The sequence below is a fragment of the Petaurus breviceps genome, unplaced genomic scaffold, assembly GCF_028583685.1.
Source record: "Petaurus breviceps papuanus isolate PSGF00001 unplaced genomic scaffold, PetGlider_PUasm1.0 551, whole genome shotgun sequence".
NCBI classification, from domain to species: Eukaryota; Metazoa; Chordata; class Mammalia; order Diprotodontia; family Petauridae; genus Petaurus; species Petaurus breviceps.
The window spans coordinates 30,228,121-30,247,321 of record NW_027186372.1 but is presented as its reverse complement, the minus strand read 5'-3'; the positions used below and the strand labels follow the sequence as shown (position 1 = coordinate 30,247,321).

Genomic DNA, 19,201 nt, shown 5'->3' with positions numbered 1-19,201 from the left:
CTACCTTTCTATTCTATTAATCAACCAACAAGCATTTATTAAACAACTATTATGTGCCATAGTGTGGCGAGTCCTGCATATATAAATACAAAAGTGAGATAGTTCCTGTTCTCAAAGAGTATACATTCTAATAGAAAGATACAAAAAGCTCGTAGATAAGTAAATACAGAATAAATGAGAAACAACTGCAAAGTCGTTAAGGAGGGGACAAATTTTTTCCCCATTGGGTTACTGAATACTTTTATTCTTCATATAAAAACAACTATGGATCTGATCTGAGGGCTGATCAGGGACCACACCTCAAATAAATGGCTCCACACCCCATCCCCAGGGGGGGCAGGGGTGAGAACAGATCATCCCAGCCCAGTTATAAGATCTTAAAGGGAGGTCTTCAAGAAGACTGTCAGGGGATCAAGTATAGATTCTGATGACACAATTCTAAGAAAGCAGTGAAAACATCACTGAGAGGTGGAAGGGAAAGGGGAGTTAAGAAGCAGAGATCCCTGCCAACAACAACAATAAAAAATGGGGTACCCACTCCTATCAGAGAGTCAGGAAAAGTCCTCTACAGTCAGGCAGGCAGTCTTTAAACATTTATTGAGCACTTATGTGCCAGACACTGTGCTAAGCCCTGGAGATACAAAAAAAAAAAGACAAAGGACAGCCCCTGTCCTCAAGGAGCTTACAATCTAATTGGGAAGCAAACAAGTATATTGAAATGAGTTATATACATTACACAGACTGGAAGAACCATACCTGGATGGCCAGATAGGTTAGATTTCATTCTTCCCTCCACAGTTCTCCATTATCCTTTAGGAGACTGGGGGAGAGGGGTATCTAGGTTCTCTGCAAATGGTTTCTGCTCCCATTGATGTTGTTCCCTCAAATGCAGAGGGGGTCCCCTGCAACCCAGTTCCACTTAACTGCTCACCATCAGATTAGCTTTTACAGAGAAACATTTAAATCAAAAGATATAATCACAATTATTAGAAACTTACTCTCCCAACACATGGGAGGTATAATCCTCTCCCTTTTTGCTGCACCACAGTCTCTGGGGAGGGGAAGGGGATTAGATTCATGCCTGACCTCCTTTCTGATAGCACAGACCCAATTCCAAGTCAGAAAACTCCCTCAGGGTTGAGTCTCAGGTAACCTGGCTTCTCAGGGCTTCTACAGTGGCCTGGCTTGCTGTACCTTCCTGCCTTCAATGGCTCCAATACCAAGGTCTTCTGGGGATCACCTTTGGTACCTGAAACTGAGGACAAACAACACATAACAGAAACAGGCACCCCCGGGTCAGTTTCTCTCAGAGTCAGTGTAAAAGAGGGTGAGCAGGGGAAGGAAGTACTTTCTCCCCTCATTGATTTGCTTCAGAGCATCCATGCTGTGAGCGAGTACACAGCAGGAAGGCAAGGAAGGAAAGCCTCAATGTCAATAGTTTTTTGTTTATTTTATCTAACATTTTTTCCAATTACATGTAAAGACAATTTTTAACATTCATTTTTGAAAGATTGTGAATTCTAAAGTTTTTTTCCCTCCCTTCCCTCTCCCCTTCCCCAGACAGAAAGCAATCTGATACAGATTATACTTGTGCAGTCTTGTAAAACATATCTCTACATTAGTCATGTTATGAAAGAAGAAATAGAACATAAGGGGAAAAAACATGAAAAAAAACAAAAAATGAAAATAGTATGTTTCAATCTGCATTCAGACTCCATCAATTCTTTCTCTGAATGTAGATAGCATTTTCCATCAGGAGTCTTTTGGAATTATCTTGGATCATTGTATTGCTGAGAAAAGTTGTCAGTCATAGTTGATTGTGCCACAATATTACTGTTACTGCATACAATGTTCTCCTGGTTCTGCTCACTTCACTCAGCATCAGTTCATGTAAGTCTTTCCAGGTTTTTCTGAAATCCACTGGGTCATCATTTCTTAGAGCACAATAGTATTCCTTTACATTCATATACCACAACTTGTTCAGCCATTCCCAAATTGTTGAGTGCCCCCTCAATTTCCAATTCTTTGCCATCACAAAAAGTTATTATACATATTTTTGTACATGTAGGTCCTTTCCCCCTTTTTATGGTCTCTTTGGAATATAGACCTAGTAGAATCACACTAGTCTTAAAGACAAAGGCAAACAATCAAAGGAGATTATACCTACCCACTTGATAAAGGATGCTAAGGCCTCCATGTTAGGTAATCTTGGCATGCTCCAAAGGCTTCTCAAAGGTACTTCCATATTAGGAAAACTCAGCATATCTAGACAAACTTGGGTTATAACAGTATAAATAGGAAATGATTAACAGAGGGAAGGAACTAGAATTAAGAGGAGTTGTGAAAAAGTTTCTATAGAAGATGGAATTTTAGTTGGGACTTGAAATAAGCCAGGGAGGTCAGTAAGTAGAGATGATGAGAGGGAGCATTCTCAGCATGGAGGACAGCCAAAGAAAATGCTAAGAGTCCAGAGATGGTGTCTTGTTCAAGAAAAGCAATGAGGCCAATGTCACCGGATCCAAAGGTTCATATCAGGGAATATAAAATATGGGATGTGTCACCAGCTGAACCTTGAAGAGCAAAGGCAAGGTGGCGTTCTAGGCATGGAAACAGCATTGCAAATGTATGGATGTAGGAGATGGAATGCTTCTTCCAAGGTCCACTTCACTAAAATGCAGAGTGCTTGAGGGGAAGCAATACAGGAACAGTCCTCAACAATAAATAGGCTGAATCGTGATGGGGAAGGGCTTAAAATGCCCAACAAAACATGCAATATTTTGTCCTAGATCAAACTATCCTTTTAGGTGTATCCACCTGATAGCTATATGGAAGATGGACTGGAGAGGAGAAATACTGGATACAAGAAGATGAATTAGGAAAAACTTGCTATATTCCAAAGGTTGAAATAGTACAAGGGAGAGGTAGTGAGACCTGAACTAGAGGGTGGTTGTGAGTGGAGAAAATGGGACAGATGCATGAGATGAGAAGACAGAATGGAAAAGACTTTTCCACCTCTGGGATTTGCAGGAGTAATTAAGAGGGAAGAGATGAAGATGATGTCTAGTTGTAAACCTATATATCATAGGCCAAGACCTGGGGAGGGGTTACTTAGCCCTGCCATACTCCCACAACATCAACCCCACCTGTAGCAAGCAAGAAAGTTGTGGCACAGACCTAGGGCTGTTTGGGTTCATTTTTCATTTTTGCATCCCCCTCCTCTTTCCATGGAATGATCTGATACCCAGGTGTGGGCCCTTTGGGCAAGAGAAATATAAAAGTAGTTTTTGAGATGCTCTTAGGGAGCTCCTGAAACTCCAGGGAACCTCCTTGCCGACTGACTTTTTTAAACCTTCTTGCCTGCAGTATTTATTTGTTTTTATTGTCTGAACTGTTTTAAAATCATCTTTGAGAATTGCTTCTACCTGAGGGTATTGGAACAATTTCAGTAAAAGGACTGTTTGCTTAAACCCTCCAGCTCTGAGTGGTCCATTGTACCAGGTATAGGATTGTGATGCCTGACAGTGGGTGGTAAGAATAGTAGAAACTTCAGCATAAATAAGGAAGTCAGGTAGTGGAGAAAGTTTGGGGGGAGAAATAATAAGTTCAAAATAGGACATGCTGATTTTTAAGATGATGGAGAAGTCCAGCAAAGAGTTGGGCAGTCTATAGTCTAAAGTCTCTTTGATCTAGGACATTTTCTGTTCTGTGTTCTGAATTCTAAGGTCCATTCTATCTCTGATATTTGCTGATTCTGCATAAATAACAATGAGCTGAATAATCAACTATCATTCCTGGAACCAAAGACATAGGACTAAATGCATGGTCATTTGACCAAGAAAACAGTTCATAAAAAGTCCATAGAAACTGAGAAAGCAGAAAGGCTATAAAAGAATTCCAACTGAAAACAAAAACACTACCAAGGCAGGACCATAGCAATCTTTATGTTCCATCTTGACCTGAAGAAAGAATCATTCCTCAAGGAACCTGGCTTGGGTTTCCATCACTGTCCATAGAGCAGGACAAAGATAATTAACCCCATGTAGATAGTAAGTACTATGTAAGTGTTAATTGTCATAGTTGTTGTCATTATTAAGTGGGGGGCAGGAGGGCAGGGTTTATTTAGGTTTATTTATTTATTTATTTAGGTTTATTTTGTCTTTCTGTTTCTAGATTCTAGCACAGTGCCTGACACAGAGCATGAATTTTTAAAAATCTGGTTTGATTGATGATTAATTGAATAATGTTCATGGTACCTGCATTATTTCAGGATTGTTGAGAGGAAAGTGGCTTTCAAATCTTAATGCAATGTAGGAATGTTTAATTGATTATTACTATTGTTGTCATTATTGGTATTTACAAACAAAGCTTCTTTAAGCCTAATGAGGATGGCAGAGTAGAAACAGGACCTCCACAATACTCTGGCTCCCACCACCTCCAATCCATGTAAAAGGGGACTCTGAAGAAACTTTGGAGCCACAGAACCCACAAAATGACACAGAGAAGATAACCTTCCACTGAGGACTGCCCAGCAGGCTGGCAGGAATCAGCCAGCACAGCACTCTGGGAGCCAAGCCCAGCTCCACTCAAAGGTTTTAGCCCCAGAGTGGGTCTGACCAACCACCAACTGGAGGGATTCCAGATCACCAGCAGCTGTGACAATCCAGAATTATCAACACATAGATACTAAGGACAAAGTGAGAGGTCAGTGCAGTGTGTACTTTAGGACCCAGTAGTTGGGAGTGCATCAGCTTTTGCCCCTGGGGCAAGAAGCCACTGAGGGCTGCAGGTGGCAGGTTCAGCTCTTGAACTGCAGAGTGTAGGGGGACCAAGAGACCAATCTGAGGGATAATCGTTCTTTCTTTAACCTACTTGGATCTGGATTGTGGTTTGGGGTGGAGGTCCTGGGGTGTGCAACCAGCTTGCTAGAGCATGTAGAGGCTTCAGAGGGCACCCAAATAATGCCTCCAGCAACTGAGAAAACCCCAGCATTTGGTATGAAGCTCCCCTATCTGGTAGCAGAATTCTACTGTGGCAAAAAGCCCAAAAGTCAAGTAATTGAGTCACAACATGACCAGGCAAAGTAAGAAAAGCAAACAGAAGAATCCAACATTAGACTTCTATTTTGGGGACAAAAAGGATAAAAGCATGAAACAGGAGGAAGACAATGAAGTCAGAACTCCTGTACCAAAAGCATCAAAGGAAAATATGAGCTGGTTACAGGTCATAGAGGACCTTAAGAAGCAGATAAGAGGGGCGGCCAGGTAGCACAGCAAGTAAGAACACCAGCTCCAGTGTTGAGAAGACCTGGAGATCGAATCCCAGGCTCAGACACTTAGCACCAACCCAGAAACACCTGGCCATGTAACCTTGAGCAAGTTACTTAACCCCAATTGCTTAGGGGCAGCCAGGTGGCTCAGTGAGTAAGAGCACCGGCTCCAGTGTCAGGATGACCTAGATCAAATCCGGGCTCAGATACTCAGCACCACACCCAGAAATAACTGGCCGTGTAACCTTGAGCAAGTTACTTAACCCTGATTGCGTTTTTAAAAAAAGAAGCAGATAAGAGAAGTGGAGGAAAAACTGGGAAGAGAAATGAGAACAATGCAAGAAAATTATGAAATTGGAGTCAACAGCCTGACTGAGGAAAATAACACCTTAAAAAATAGACTAACTCAAATGGCAAAAGAGGCTCAAAAAGGCAATGAGGAGAAGAATGCCTTAAAAAGCCAAATTTGCCAGATAGAAAAAGAATCTCAAAAGATCACTGAGGAAAATCATTCCTTCAGAATTAGATTGGAGCAAATGGAAGCTAATGACTTTATGAGAAATCAAGATGCTGTTAAACAGATCCAAACAAATGAAAGAATAGAAGGCAATGTGAAATATTTCATTGGAAAAACCACTGACCTGGAAAATAGATCCAGGAGAGATAATTTTAAAATTATTGGACTACCTAAAAGCCATGATCAAAAAAAAAGAACCTAGAAATCATCCTCCAAGAAATTCTCAAGGAAAACTTCCCTGATGTTTTAGAACCAGAGGGCAAAATAGAGGTTGAAAGAATCCACCAATCACCTCCTGAAAAAGATCCCAAAAAGAAAACTCCTAGTAATATTATAGCCAGGTTCCAAAATTCCCAGATCAAGGAGAGAACATTACAAGCAGCCAGGAAGAAACAATTTGAATATTGTGGAAACACAATCAGGACAACTCAGCATCTGGCGACTTCTATACTGAGGGATCAAAGGGCTTGGAATATGATATTTCGGAGGCAAAGGAGCTGGGATTAAAATCAAGAATCACCTACCCAGCAAAACTGAGTATCATGTTTCAGGGCATAATATGGTCATTCATTGAAATAGAGGACTTTCTAGCATTCTTGATGAAAAAAACAGAGTTGAATAGAAAATTTGACATTCAGATACAAGAAGCAAGAGAAGCATGAGAAGGTAAACAGGGAAAAGAAATCATAAGGAACTTATCAAAGTTGAACTATTAACACTCCTACATGGAAAAATGTTAATTGTAACTTATAAAACTTTTTTCAGTATGAAAATAGTTGAAAGGAATAGAAATATATGTCTATATTGGAGGGTATATGGGAATATGAATACATATGTGAATGTGTGTATATATGTATACAGGTATACATAGATAGAAGGCACAGGACCAATTTAATAGGAAGGGATGATACTTAAAAAGTGAAATTAAGAGGTGAGAGAGAAATATAATGAGAGGAGATGGGGAGAGACAGAATGGGGTAAACTATCTCATATAGAAGAGGCAAGGGAAAATGGTTACAATGGAGGGGAAGAATAGGAAGGCAAAAGGGAACGGGTCAACCTTATTCTCATTGAATTTGGCTTGGGGAGGGAATGAAATACAACTAAATAGGATATCTCACCGTCCAGGAGAGTAGGAGGGGAGGGGATGAGAGGGGGGATGATGGAAGGGAGGGCAGGCTGGAAGGCAGGAAAGTTGGAAGCACCCACTTTTGAAAAGGGACAGGATCGAAGTAGAGAATAGAACAGGTGGGAGGTGGGATAGGAGGGAGGGAAATACAGTCAGTCTTTTACAATATATCTTCTGTGTTAATGTTTTGCATTAGTTACACATGTATAACCTATACTGAACTGCTTATCTTCCCAGTAAGGGTGGGTGACAAGGGAGGAAGGGAATGAATCTGGAATTCAAAGTTTTAAAATCAAATGTTTAATATATATATATATATATATGTACATATATATATATATACTATTATTAATACTATTTTACATGTAATTGGGAACTAAGATATACAGGCACTGGGGCATAGAGATCCACCATGCTCTACTGGAAAAGTCTAAGGGGGTATGGGAGAAGATATGGGAAAGAGCAGATTGGAGGAGGGGATATCCTGTGGGACTGTTATTTTGGGGCAGTGTATAGGGTAAAAATGGGGAGAAAATTTGTAACTCAAAATCTGGCAGAAATGAATGATGTAAATCAGAAGTTAGTAAAGCATTTGAAAAATGAAAAAAAAAGCCTATTGAGTTAGTTTTGTGAGGGCAAAACTGCTCTGGCAGATTTAGGGCCAGACACTTTGTTGGGAGCTCTCCATTGTTCTGAATGTTCTAAAATTCTATGAACAAGAGGCTTATGTTACCTTCAAAATTCCTTGATAGCAACTTTGGAGCTGTGAATCTGCTCAGGCTGCTTTGTCTTGTATCTTAGGGAGTAAAATCCTACATCTCATTACATCAGGGGTTTTGGATCTGTGTTCTGAATTTTTTCCTCTCCCCCCTCCCTCCCTTCCCTGAGAACCAAGCTTTTATCCATGGATTGGGAGTCAGAAGACCTTGGTTCAAATCCAAGGTCTATTACTCACTACTCCAAGTCACTCTGGGGATCTTGGCCAACTCACTTTCCCTTCTCATGGTTTCAATTTTCTTATCTGTAAAATGGGGTTCACTTCCAACTCTAAAGCCTCTGATCATAAAGACTGAAGAGCACACAATTGCTGGAAATCATAGAACCATGCCATAGTGTTCAAGAACCTTCCACATTTAACCTGAAGAAGAGAAGACTTAGAGGAACCTGTTTTGCAACTTCAAATATCTGAAGATTGACTGACATTCAGATGGAGATTTGCTTTGCCCCAGAAAGTGGAAGTATGAGTAATGGGAGATAGTTACAGGGAGTTAGAGAATGGATAATGGATTCAATATGAGAAGTTTTTTCCTAATATTTAGAGCTGTTCAACAATTGAATAGGTTTTCTCAGAAGATCACTTTATTAACTGGAGGTATTCAAGGCAGAGTTAGTTAACCATTCTTTAAGGATGGCATAGAAGGCATACCTCTTGAGGATTCTTCCAGCTCTGGGATTCTATAACTCTAAGATTCTCTGGAATAGAAGGAATGCTGAGGGGTAGAAGTAAATAAAGTCAAGAAAAGGAATTGCTAGAAGACTAAGTCAGTCAGTCAAAAAGCATTTATTAAGCACCTACTAAGGTGCTACTAAGGTGGTCCTAGAGTCAGGAAGACCTGAATTCAAACTCTGGCCTCAGACACTTGTTAGCTGTGTGACCCTGAGCAAGCCATTTTACCCTTTTGCCTCAGTTTCCTCATCTGTAAAATGAGTAGGAGAAGGAAATAGCAAACCACCCCAGTATCTCTTCCAAGAAAACCCCAAATGGGGTCATAAAGAGTCAGACATGACTGAAAATAACTAAACAACAACAAAGCATCCATTATTTTTCAGATACTATACTAAGCACGGAGGGTACAAAAAAAGGCAAAAACAATGCTGGCTCTCGAGGAGCTCACAGTCTAATGAGGGAGCAACATGCAAACAACTATTTATAAACAAGATATATAGGATAAATTAAAAATAATCAACAGAGAGAAGGCACTAGCAATTAATCACTATAAAAAAGAGGAAGAAACCAAGGGGAAAGCAAAAGAAAGAAACTTAGAGTTTACTGTGTTTTATAAGATTCTTACAAGTGACTAATTAGGTATTTATAGAAATGATCATACTTTGGTATGGTATGGTAGAATAACACTTGTAAAAAAATTAATTGTAGTGTGTGAATGGTAAGAATATGTGAAAATTAAAAATCTATAAACAATTACAAAAAATCAACCACACAGGTACAGGGTAGAAGGGACATAGGAACATAGATTTAGAGTTGGAAGTTACCTTAAAAGTTATCTAATCCAACTCCCTCATTGTATAGATGATAAGGCCTGTAAAGATTAAGTGTCTTACCCAAGGTCACATAGGCCAAAAAATTACCATAGCCAAGATCCAAACCCAAACCCTTTGACTCTCAATCCAGTATTCTTTTCATTGTATAGCACTGCCTTCTACACAGCTTCATGTGAAAAAGACCTAAAGGGTTTTACTCACTTCAAGTTCAATAGGAGTTAGCAATATAGTGGGGTTGACCACCAAAAGAGCTAATGTGGCCTTTGATGTGGTTCTAGTTCTAGTTCTCTAGATCTCTCAGATACTATCGGGAGTTTTATTTTCAGGTCTGGATGCTGTGCTTTAGAAAAGGTATCAATAAGTAGAAGGGTGACCAGGATGATGAGGGTACTTGAAACAATGCTATTCAAAAATCAGTTGAAAGAATGTTTAGCCTAGAGAAGACTTTAAGGGGATGTGATAACTAGTTCCAAATATGCGAAGGACTAAACTGGTCTTATTTTGCCTCTGACTTTGTCCACACAAGGGTTGGAGTATATCCCCTTGACCTCCTCCCTACTGAATTCCTCCCATCATTGAAATTTCAACTCAAAGGCCCCTTTCTCCAGGATTATCCCTAGTCAGTAAAGATGCTTCCACCCTCCACATTCACACCAGATTTTGTCTATATGGTTTATATCCTTTTGTCTATATGTTTTATATCATCTAGCATTTTTATTATAGTTATTTGTGTATATGTCACAAATGCTAAAATGGTCATCTGTCATAATTATGAAGGTGACCTTGGGCACTGGATGGCTATTCCAGTAAAGAGCTGACAGATCACATGACAAGCAGAAAGGTTTAGCATACAAATCCAACAATCAGCTGTGTATTTCTCATCTGAGAACTTGTCTACTAAATAAAAAGTTATATTGGTCACATCCACTCACCTAAAATTATTTACAAGGGTCCAAAAGGATCTTTTGTGTCAGCAGGGGGAGAATTCTTAGAGTAATTGATATAGATGTATATGTATATATATATATATATATGTATATGTATGTGTGTGTGTGTGTGTGTGTGTATACACACACACACACACACCATATATCCCTACTGGACTATAACCTCCATGAGGACAAAGGCTCTTTCCTATTTAAAAATCTTTATCTCCCCAGGATTTCACTATGCCCATAGTAACCACTTAATAAATGTCTGTTAAGGGGGTTGAGTCAAGATGGAGGAGTAGAAGCAAGACCTCCCCGCTGCTCTGGCTTCCACCTTCCCCAATCCATGTAAAAAGGGGACACTAAACAAACCTTGGGGCTGCGGAACTCACAAAATGACACAGAGAGGCTGGCCTCCCACTGAGGACAGTCTGGAAGGCTGGCAGGAATCAGCCAGCGCAGTGCTCTGAGAGCTGAGCCCAGCCCCACACCAAGGCTTTAGCCCCAGGGTGGGCCTGACCAGACACCAGAGGGACTCCAGATCAGCAGCAGCTGTGGCAGTTTCCAGATTTATCAACACATACATGGGAAGGACAAAGTGAGAGGTCAGTGCAGTCTGGACTTTGGGACCCTGTAACTGGAAGTGCTTAGCTTTTGCCCCTGGTGCAAGAAGCCTCTGAGACACTGGTACAGCCAGCCAGCATCACATGGCAGCTTCAGCCCCTGGTCTGCAGAGTGTAGGGGGACCAAGCACCAGTCAGAGGGGTGATCGTTCTTGCTTTAACCTTCTTGGATCTGGATTGCAGTCTTGGGTGGTGGTCCTGGGGTGTGTGTCCAGCTTGCCAGAGTGTGTGGAGACCTCAGAGAGGGCACCCATCTAATACCTCTGGCAGCTGAGAAAACCCCAGGGTTTGGGACAAAAGCTCCCCTAACTGGTGGCAGAGTCCTACTGTGGCAAAAAGCTCAGGGGTCAAGTGACTGAGGGGCGACATGACCAGGCAAAGGAAACAAAGCAGACAGAAGATTCCAACATTACACTCCTATGTTGGGGACAAAAAGGAGCAAAGCATGGAACAGGAGGAAGACAGTGAAGTTAGAACTCCTGCACCAAAAGCTTCAAAGGAAAATACGAGCTGGTTACAGGCCATAGAGGACCTTAAGAAGCAGATAAAAGAAGTGGAGGAAAAATTGGGAAGAGAAATGAGAACAATGCAAGAAAATTATGAAATGAGAGTCAACAGCCTGACTGAGGAAAATAACACCTTAAAAAAAAGACTAACTCAAATGGCAAAAGAGGCTCAAAAAGGCAATGAGGAAAAGAATGCCTTAAAAAGCCAAATTTGCCAGTTGGAAAAAGAATCTCAAAAGCTCACTGAGGAGAACCATTCCTTCAGAATTAGATTGGAGCAAATGGAAGCTAATGACTTTATGAGAAATCAAGATGCTGTTAAATAGATCCAAACAAATGAAAGAATAGAAAGTCATGTGAAATATCTTATGGGGAAAACCACTGACCTGGAAAATAGATCCAGGAGAGATAATTTTAAAATTATTGGACTACCTGAAAGCCATGATCAAAGTAAGAATCTAGAAATCATCCTCCAGGAAGTTCTCAAAGAAAACTTCCCTGATGTTTTAGAACCAGAGGGCAAAATAGAGGTTGAAAGAATCCACCTATCACCTCCTGAAAAAGATCCCAAAAAGAAAACTCCTAGGAATATTATAGCCAGGTTCGAGAATTCCCGGATTAAGGAGAGAATGTTACAAGCAGCCAGGAAGAAACAATTTGAATATTGTGGAAACACAATCAGGATAACCCAGGATCTGGCAGCTTCTACACTGAGGGATCAAAGGGCTTGCAATATGATATTCGGGAGGGCAAAGAAGCTGGGATTAAAACCAAGAGTCACATACCCAGCAAAACTGAGTATCATGTTTCAGGGTAAAATATGGTCATTCAGTGGAATAGAGGACTTTCAAGCATTTTTGTTGAAAAAAAAAACAGAGCTGAATAGAAAATTTGACATTCAGATACAAGAAGCAAAAGAAGCATGAGAAGGTAAACAGGGAAAAGAAATCATAAGAAACTTATCAAAGTTGAACTATTAACTTTACTACATGGAAAAATGATAATTGTAATTTATGAAACTTTTCTCAGTAGTTGAAGGGACTAGAAATATATATACATATATAGACACATATATGCTCTATATATGAGGGTATATGGGCATATGAATACATATGTGAATATGTGTATATATGTTTACAGGTATAAATAGATAGAGGGCATAGGACCAATTTAACAGGAAGGATGATACTTAAAAGGTGAAATTAAGAAGTGAGAGAGGAATAAAATGAGAGGATATGGGGAGAAACAGAATGGGGTAAACTATCTCATATAGAAGAGGCAAGGGAAAATGGTTACAATGGAGGGGAAGAATAGGAAGGCAAAAGGGAATGGGCCAACCTTATTCCCATTGAATTTGGCTTGAAGAGGGAATGAAATACACACAAAATAGGGTATCTCACCCTCCAGGAGAGTAGGGGGGAAGGGGATGAGAGGGGGGATGATGGAAGGGAGGGCGGGGGGGAGGGAAGTTGGAAGCACCCACTTTTGAAAAGGGACAAGATCGAAGTAGAGAATAGAACAAGTGGGAGGTGGGATAGGAGGGAGGGAAATATAGTCAGTCTTTTGCAATATATCTACTATGTTATTGTTTTGCATTAGCCACACATGTACAACCTATACTGAACTGCTTATCTTCCCAGTAAGGGTGGGTGACAAGGGAAGAAGGGAATGAATCTGGAATTCAAATTTTTAAAATCAAATACTCAAATATGTATATATATACATATATATATACTATTATTAATATTATTTTACATGTAATTGGGAAATAAGATATATAGGCACTGGGGCATAGATAGATCCACTGGAAAAGGCAAAAGGGGTCTGGGAGAAAAAATAGGAGAGAACAGATTGGAGGAGGGGATATCCTATGGGACTGCTATTTTGGAGCGGTGGGTAGGGGAAAAACAGGGAGAAAATTTGTAACTCAAAATCTGGTGAAAATGAATGATGTAAATCAGAAGTTAATAAAGCATTTGAAAAAAAGTAAATGTCTGTTGAATTGAACTGACTTCTGTATGGATAACCCATTGATCCCAATTATTTTTTAAATAAGGAAAACTTGAGTGTTTGAATTAAAGAGGAACCACCATCATTGCTTATTCTTAAGCCTAGACATTATCTGGGAAATGGGGGAGAAAGAATTTCTGCCTTAGTCTATTGGCTGGAATGAAATGATAAAATATTCTTTCTGCTGATGTAATCACCCAATAAATGGTAACACCTTCACCACTCATGGGAGAGGCATTTTAGAGGCTCTCATCATCCCGGGTTTCTTAAGTCTTTATCTTCCTTATCACTAACAAGTGGTGGGAAATAAATTGTTTGGTGTTTACCATTGCGGGGGAATTTCATTATGCTCAAATGTTCTCCATCATGCTATGTGCCATAGATCTCTGTGTGAAAACATAAAGCATGGCAGCATGGGGAAATGAGATTTCTGGTCTAACTGGAAAATTGAGGAAAGGGGATAGAGAGGGAGGTTTGTAGAATAGATGCAGGGACTCTGATGAAGTTATCTCTCTCCTTCAGTTGGACCACTTAAGGAAGAAAGGTTTTCTTTCCTACCAGGTTCCCAAACTGTATTGGATGCCATCTGAATTGTCTATAATGTTTTGCCATCTTCCTGTGCTGCATGACTCAGTGCAAAATGAAAAATCCCATTTAGGGCAAGAACACTCTGAAGTGTTATAGGAATGATGATCACCTTCCCAGAAAACTGTTTCCAAAAAAATTGCTTGCTTTTTTAATGGAATTTTTATTTTTTTTTCCCCAGCTAAGGCTATAATGAAGTTTGTTGTGGAGGGGGAAGAAAATGGCTGAAATTATCTCATGGAAACAGCAGTAAAGAATGTAGATAAATAGGGCCATGTAGAGGTAGGGCAGCCACACACCCCAACATAGGAGCTGTCGATGTAAACAGAAGGGAAATTTTGGCAGCAGACTCACAGTGATAGTTGTAGTTGGTGTGAAGGGTAGCCCTATTATTTAGCTGACGTGGAACAGGTTGAAATATGATCTAAGAGTAACACATTATGGCCAGGTCAAGGACTCAGCACAGTTTCCATATATGAAATGGTATAGAATCCCATCCTTTTCTTGCTTCTTGTGAAAGTCACAGAGCTCAATGGATCTGAAACCCAGGATACTATGTAGAGTAAGGAGTGGAGGATTACTCTGGAGAGATCTCATTGGTCAGTGGGGTACCATTTTTAACAAAGAATGCTGGATTTGGATATGGATTTGAGTCCGTCTCCTGCTTCCAGAGGTGTCAAATATATGGCCAGTGGGAACAAAACAAATTCAAATGTAATTGGGAAATATTTAACAAAATAAAGAAGAAATCTAATAGAACCTAGAAAAAGTTAATATATGATTTTTAAAAATTATTCCTAATCTGCTTGGGAGTTGAGAGGATGAGCTAGGAATATGACCTGAATCCATTCTGATCATTGAGGGAGTTGTCTGTAGTGATATCAGACCTGAGGTATGGCCACGGAGTACCCGTGAGCAATTTCTAAGGTGTTTTGTCTACCTTCCAGCTAGGGCACAGCCTTTGGAGGAAGGACACCAATGGCTAACAAGGATGTTTTTTCATCCTGAGCCATATAGACTGACTGGACTGCCCAGGATCAAGGTATGTTGTTGTCCCTTTTTTGTTACATAAGATGCATAGGGAATCGCTATTCCTTTTTAATGCTGCACTGGGCATCCACCATAACCATGGCAAATACCTTTGCTGAGCATACTTTTCCTTGTTTTATGCCTCACTTGATACTGGTAATCAGAGAATTGTCAAGCCAAGGTACCTCTGTCATTACATCTATCAATAATTTGCTTATGATCCTGACATGTTGTAATGCCAAGCAAAGGCAACTTCCCAAGGTTCAAAATACCAGCATAGCCACTCTCCATTTTATTAGTGACAAATTAAGAACAGAGAAAATCAAAATACAGCATAATTCAAAATACAACATTCACCAAGTGTAATTAAATAATTTCCAGGTACTACTCCACCCCCCGGAAAGTACATTCATTTAGTCAATCACAAAGCCCCTCTTCTCAAATGGAGATTAGTTTCCAATCATAAACAAAGTACATTCATTTGGTCAGTCACAGAGCACAAAAAAAGTCAAAAGTTTCCCACCCCTGGATCACAACTGAAAAGGCTATCTACCCCTGAGTTTCAACAAGGTTAAGGTATCATCACAGTATTTAATACCCAAAGAGAGGTCTTTTCTTCATCTTGACCCAAGGAAGTTCTCAGCAATCTCTGTTCCTGGGGAGACAAAGCTTAATAAAGTCACAAGATACATTGCCAGTTTCCTCATTAATTTATTTTCTGTCTGCAGAGCAGTCCTAGGACCCCTGAAAACATTAGCAAGACCCTCTTCTAGGATTTCTGTAAACATACAACAAGAAATCCTTCTTCAGGGCTTCTGAACCAACAGCAAGTTTCCAGAACCTCTGCAACAACAGCACTGTCCTTCACCACTGGATGCAATTCACTCTCTGTCTGTAGAACAGTCTCCAGACCCCTAAACCAACAGCAAGGTTCCAGCACCTCTGCAACAACAGCACTGTCCTTCACCAACAGGTGAATCTGGCAAAACAACATCAAAATAGACAGACAAAATACTGGCATCACAGCCATGTCTCCTCAGTCCTTGCCAGCTCCGGGTGGCAGCTCTCAAAACTCCTGGGCAGCTCAAACTGGCCCTCAGCAATCCTCTCCATCTATCTGCCTCCACAATGCTGCTTCCAAAAATTCTTCTGCCTCTCTTCCTCTGCGTGTGCCTCTCCAAATCCATGGCACCAGCTCCTCCCAGTTCAGCCCTCTCTTTTAATGTCAACAAGTCCATCCCACAAGTGGGATTCACAAGCTCTGAGTTTCAACACTCAACCTTAAAACCAAGCCAATACAGGGGGATCTTTAAGTTCCATTACTATTACACATGTGCATAGGAGATGCCTTGTTGGACAACAGCCAAAGTACCATGGGGCCTTCGAGTCTCTGCATATTTCAGTCAATGGTGTGAAGGTGAAGATGTAGTTTGTTTTAGAACATCATTTGTAAAAGTGCCTTCTGTTTTGTTCACATATTTTCACCAACTATACCCTCAATATGCACATATATCATGCACATATAGATATTATAGGGATGAAAAGTTAAATATACTTTCTCTGTCCACCTACCAAGACAAATTTGTGAAAGGGGTAAAGTTTTGGTGCTCCTTTGTCACCTCAATGTCATCCTTAATCTCTATCCTGCACACCCCATCAAAACCTACTCTCAAAAAAAATCTAATTATAATATAAATTGAAGCTGTGTGGAATAATAGAAGGATGAAATTTAGGAGGCAAAAGAACCTGAGTTCCAGTCATGGCTCTGTTGTTTACTGTGTCCGTTGATCTCTCTGTGCCTCAATTTTCTCAGCTATAAAATGGGACCTTTTATGGCTATTATGAGAATAAAATGAGAAAACAAATGTGAAAGTGCATTGTAAATGTAAAATATTACATTCATTCAATATATAACAAACATTGGTTAAATGCCTACTATATAGAGATAACACTATATCTAGGAGAGATATACAAATTTGTAGTATCTCTCTATAGGGCAGATAGGTGGCATAGTAGATAGAGTGCCAGGCCTGGAGTCAGGAATACAAAAGTCTAAATTTGACCTTGGATATTTATTAGTTATATGACCCTGGACAAATCACTTAACTCCATTTCCCTCAGTTTCCTCATTTGTAAAGTGATCTGTAAATGGAAAACCACTCTAGCATCTTTGTCAAGAGGACCCCAAATTCCCAACAAAGCATTGGACATGACTGAAAACAACAACATATATAGCACTCAACTTTTAAGTGTGAACTATTACTAAAAGATTTAGTTGCTCCTCTGAGGAATGTTCAGATTTAATTGGGATAATATTTTCAGTCAAAGAAATGAATCCCTAATAGGGAATCTTTGGGAATTAACTGGGAGAATATTTGGGGAATGGCAGCCTTCCTAATGCAACCATAGAGAATTCCTCAGCCTGTTCCAGCTCTCAATGTGTATAGGTCAGAGATCAGACATGCCATCGTGCTCCCATCCCCAGATTTCTCAGTATCTGGGTCTCACCAGTGGTGCTCATGAAAAAGAATCACAGAGGCACAGCTGGCCATGGATGGCATCTACCCATAATAACTATTCGTGGGTCACCAAATCCTGAGTAATCCAATATATAGTACATAAAAAACAGAGATTCAATGATGTCACATGACAGCCACAAAACCTAATACAACCTCAGGATGTACTAATAGAAGCACAATATTCAAAATAAAGGGGGTACAAATGCCAATACATCCTACCCTTATCAGTTCTTGGCACTACATTTTAGGAGGAACATTAACAAAATGGAACCCATCCAAAGGATGATAAGAAAATACTGGAGGTTATACTATTAGATTGGTTAGAGGAACTGGAGATGTTTAGCTCAGAAAACAGAAGACTTGGAAAGCTTATGATAGCTTTCTCCAAATACTTAAAGACTGTTATATGGAAATGAGGTTAGACTTGTGTTTTTCTTAGGCAAGATCAAGCACTAATAAAAGGAAGCTATAAAGAAGCAGACTTCAGGTCAATATAAAATCCTTAACTTTAGAGCTGTCCAACAATAGAATGGACTGAGTGAGTACCAACCATTCCAATGGATATCTTTAGGTAGAGGCTAGATGGGCACTTACCAGAGGTATTGTAAATGGATTGTTTTCTTTTTTAAAAAATTCTTTATTTACTTTTAGTTTCCAACATTCAGTTCCACAATCCCTTGAGTTTCAAATTTTCTTCTCCTCCCCCCTCCTCCCATGGTGGCCTACAATCCAATACAGGTTCTACAAATACCTTCACATTAAACATTAATCAAGTTGTAAAGAAGAATTATAACCAATGGAATGAACAATGAGAAAGAAGGGACAAAACAAAACATAAAAGAGAGAGAGCAAGTGGTTTGCTTCAATCTGCATTCAGACTCTAGTTCTCTAGATGTAGATATCCCCTTCCATCATGAGTCTTCTGGAGTTGTCTCCTAATCTTGCATTGCTGAGAGAAGCCCAGCCTATCAAAGTTAGTTGTCTTAAATATGAGGTGTCTGTAATTGTGTACAAAGTTCTCCTATGTCTGCTCTCCTCACTCATTATCAGTTCATATGTCTCTCCAGATTATTATGAAGTCTGTCTTGCTCCTCATTTCTTATAGCACAATAGTATTCCATTACATTCATATACTACAACTTGTTCAGTCATTTACCAATTGATGGGCATCCCTTCAATTTCCAGTTCTTGACTATAAAAATAGCTGCTACATTTTTGCACATACGGGTCCTTTTCCCACTTCTATGATCTCTTTGGGATGCAGCCCTGGAAGTGGTATTACTGGGTCAAAGAGTATGCACTTTCTTATAGCCCTGTGGGCATAGTTCCAGATTGCTCTCCAGAGCGGTTGGATCAGTTCACAACTCCACCAACAATGCATTAGTGTTCCAATTTTTCCACATCCTCTCCAGCATTTATCATTTTCCTGTTTTGTCATCTTAGCCAATCTGGCCAGTGAGATGTGGTACCTCAGAGTTGTTTTGATTTCCATTTCTCTAATCAATAATGGATTATTTTCTTTAGTACAGTACAGTACAAGTACACATGGGACTACATGCCCATTGAGGTTCCTTTCAATCTCTGAGAGCCTATGAATTCCCAGGATGCAATTCAATGTATCACTTGTGTTTGTTCCTGCATCCTGTTCCAATTTGTGTGTTTCTGTCATGTCTAACCCCATTTCCAGCTTTCCCAGTATCAGTTGCTGGACTTCCCTGTCATCGTCAGTATCAAGTCCAGGCACTGTACTAAGTACTGGGAATACAGACAAAGGTAAAGAAGCAAACTCTGCCCCCTTGGAGCTCACA

The 19,201-nt window shown here is 40.0% G+C and overlaps 1 long non-coding RNA gene across 1 annotated transcript in view; it reads right to left on the bottom strand.

Moving 5' to 3' along the window:
* Positions 1–268: 268 nt before the first annotated feature.
* The window catches only part of LOC138172561 (uncharacterized), a 40,781-nt gene continuing 21,848 nt past the window's right edge, over positions 269–19,201 (bottom strand). Inside the window, exons 3-4 of the long non-coding RNA XR_011171155.1 lie at positions 2,168–2,274; positions 269–1,255 (exon numbers count right to left, since the gene is read on the bottom strand). This is a non-coding gene — a long non-coding RNA (uncharacterized lncRNA). The remainder of the gene's footprint in view (positions 1,256–2,167; positions 2,275–19,201) is intronic.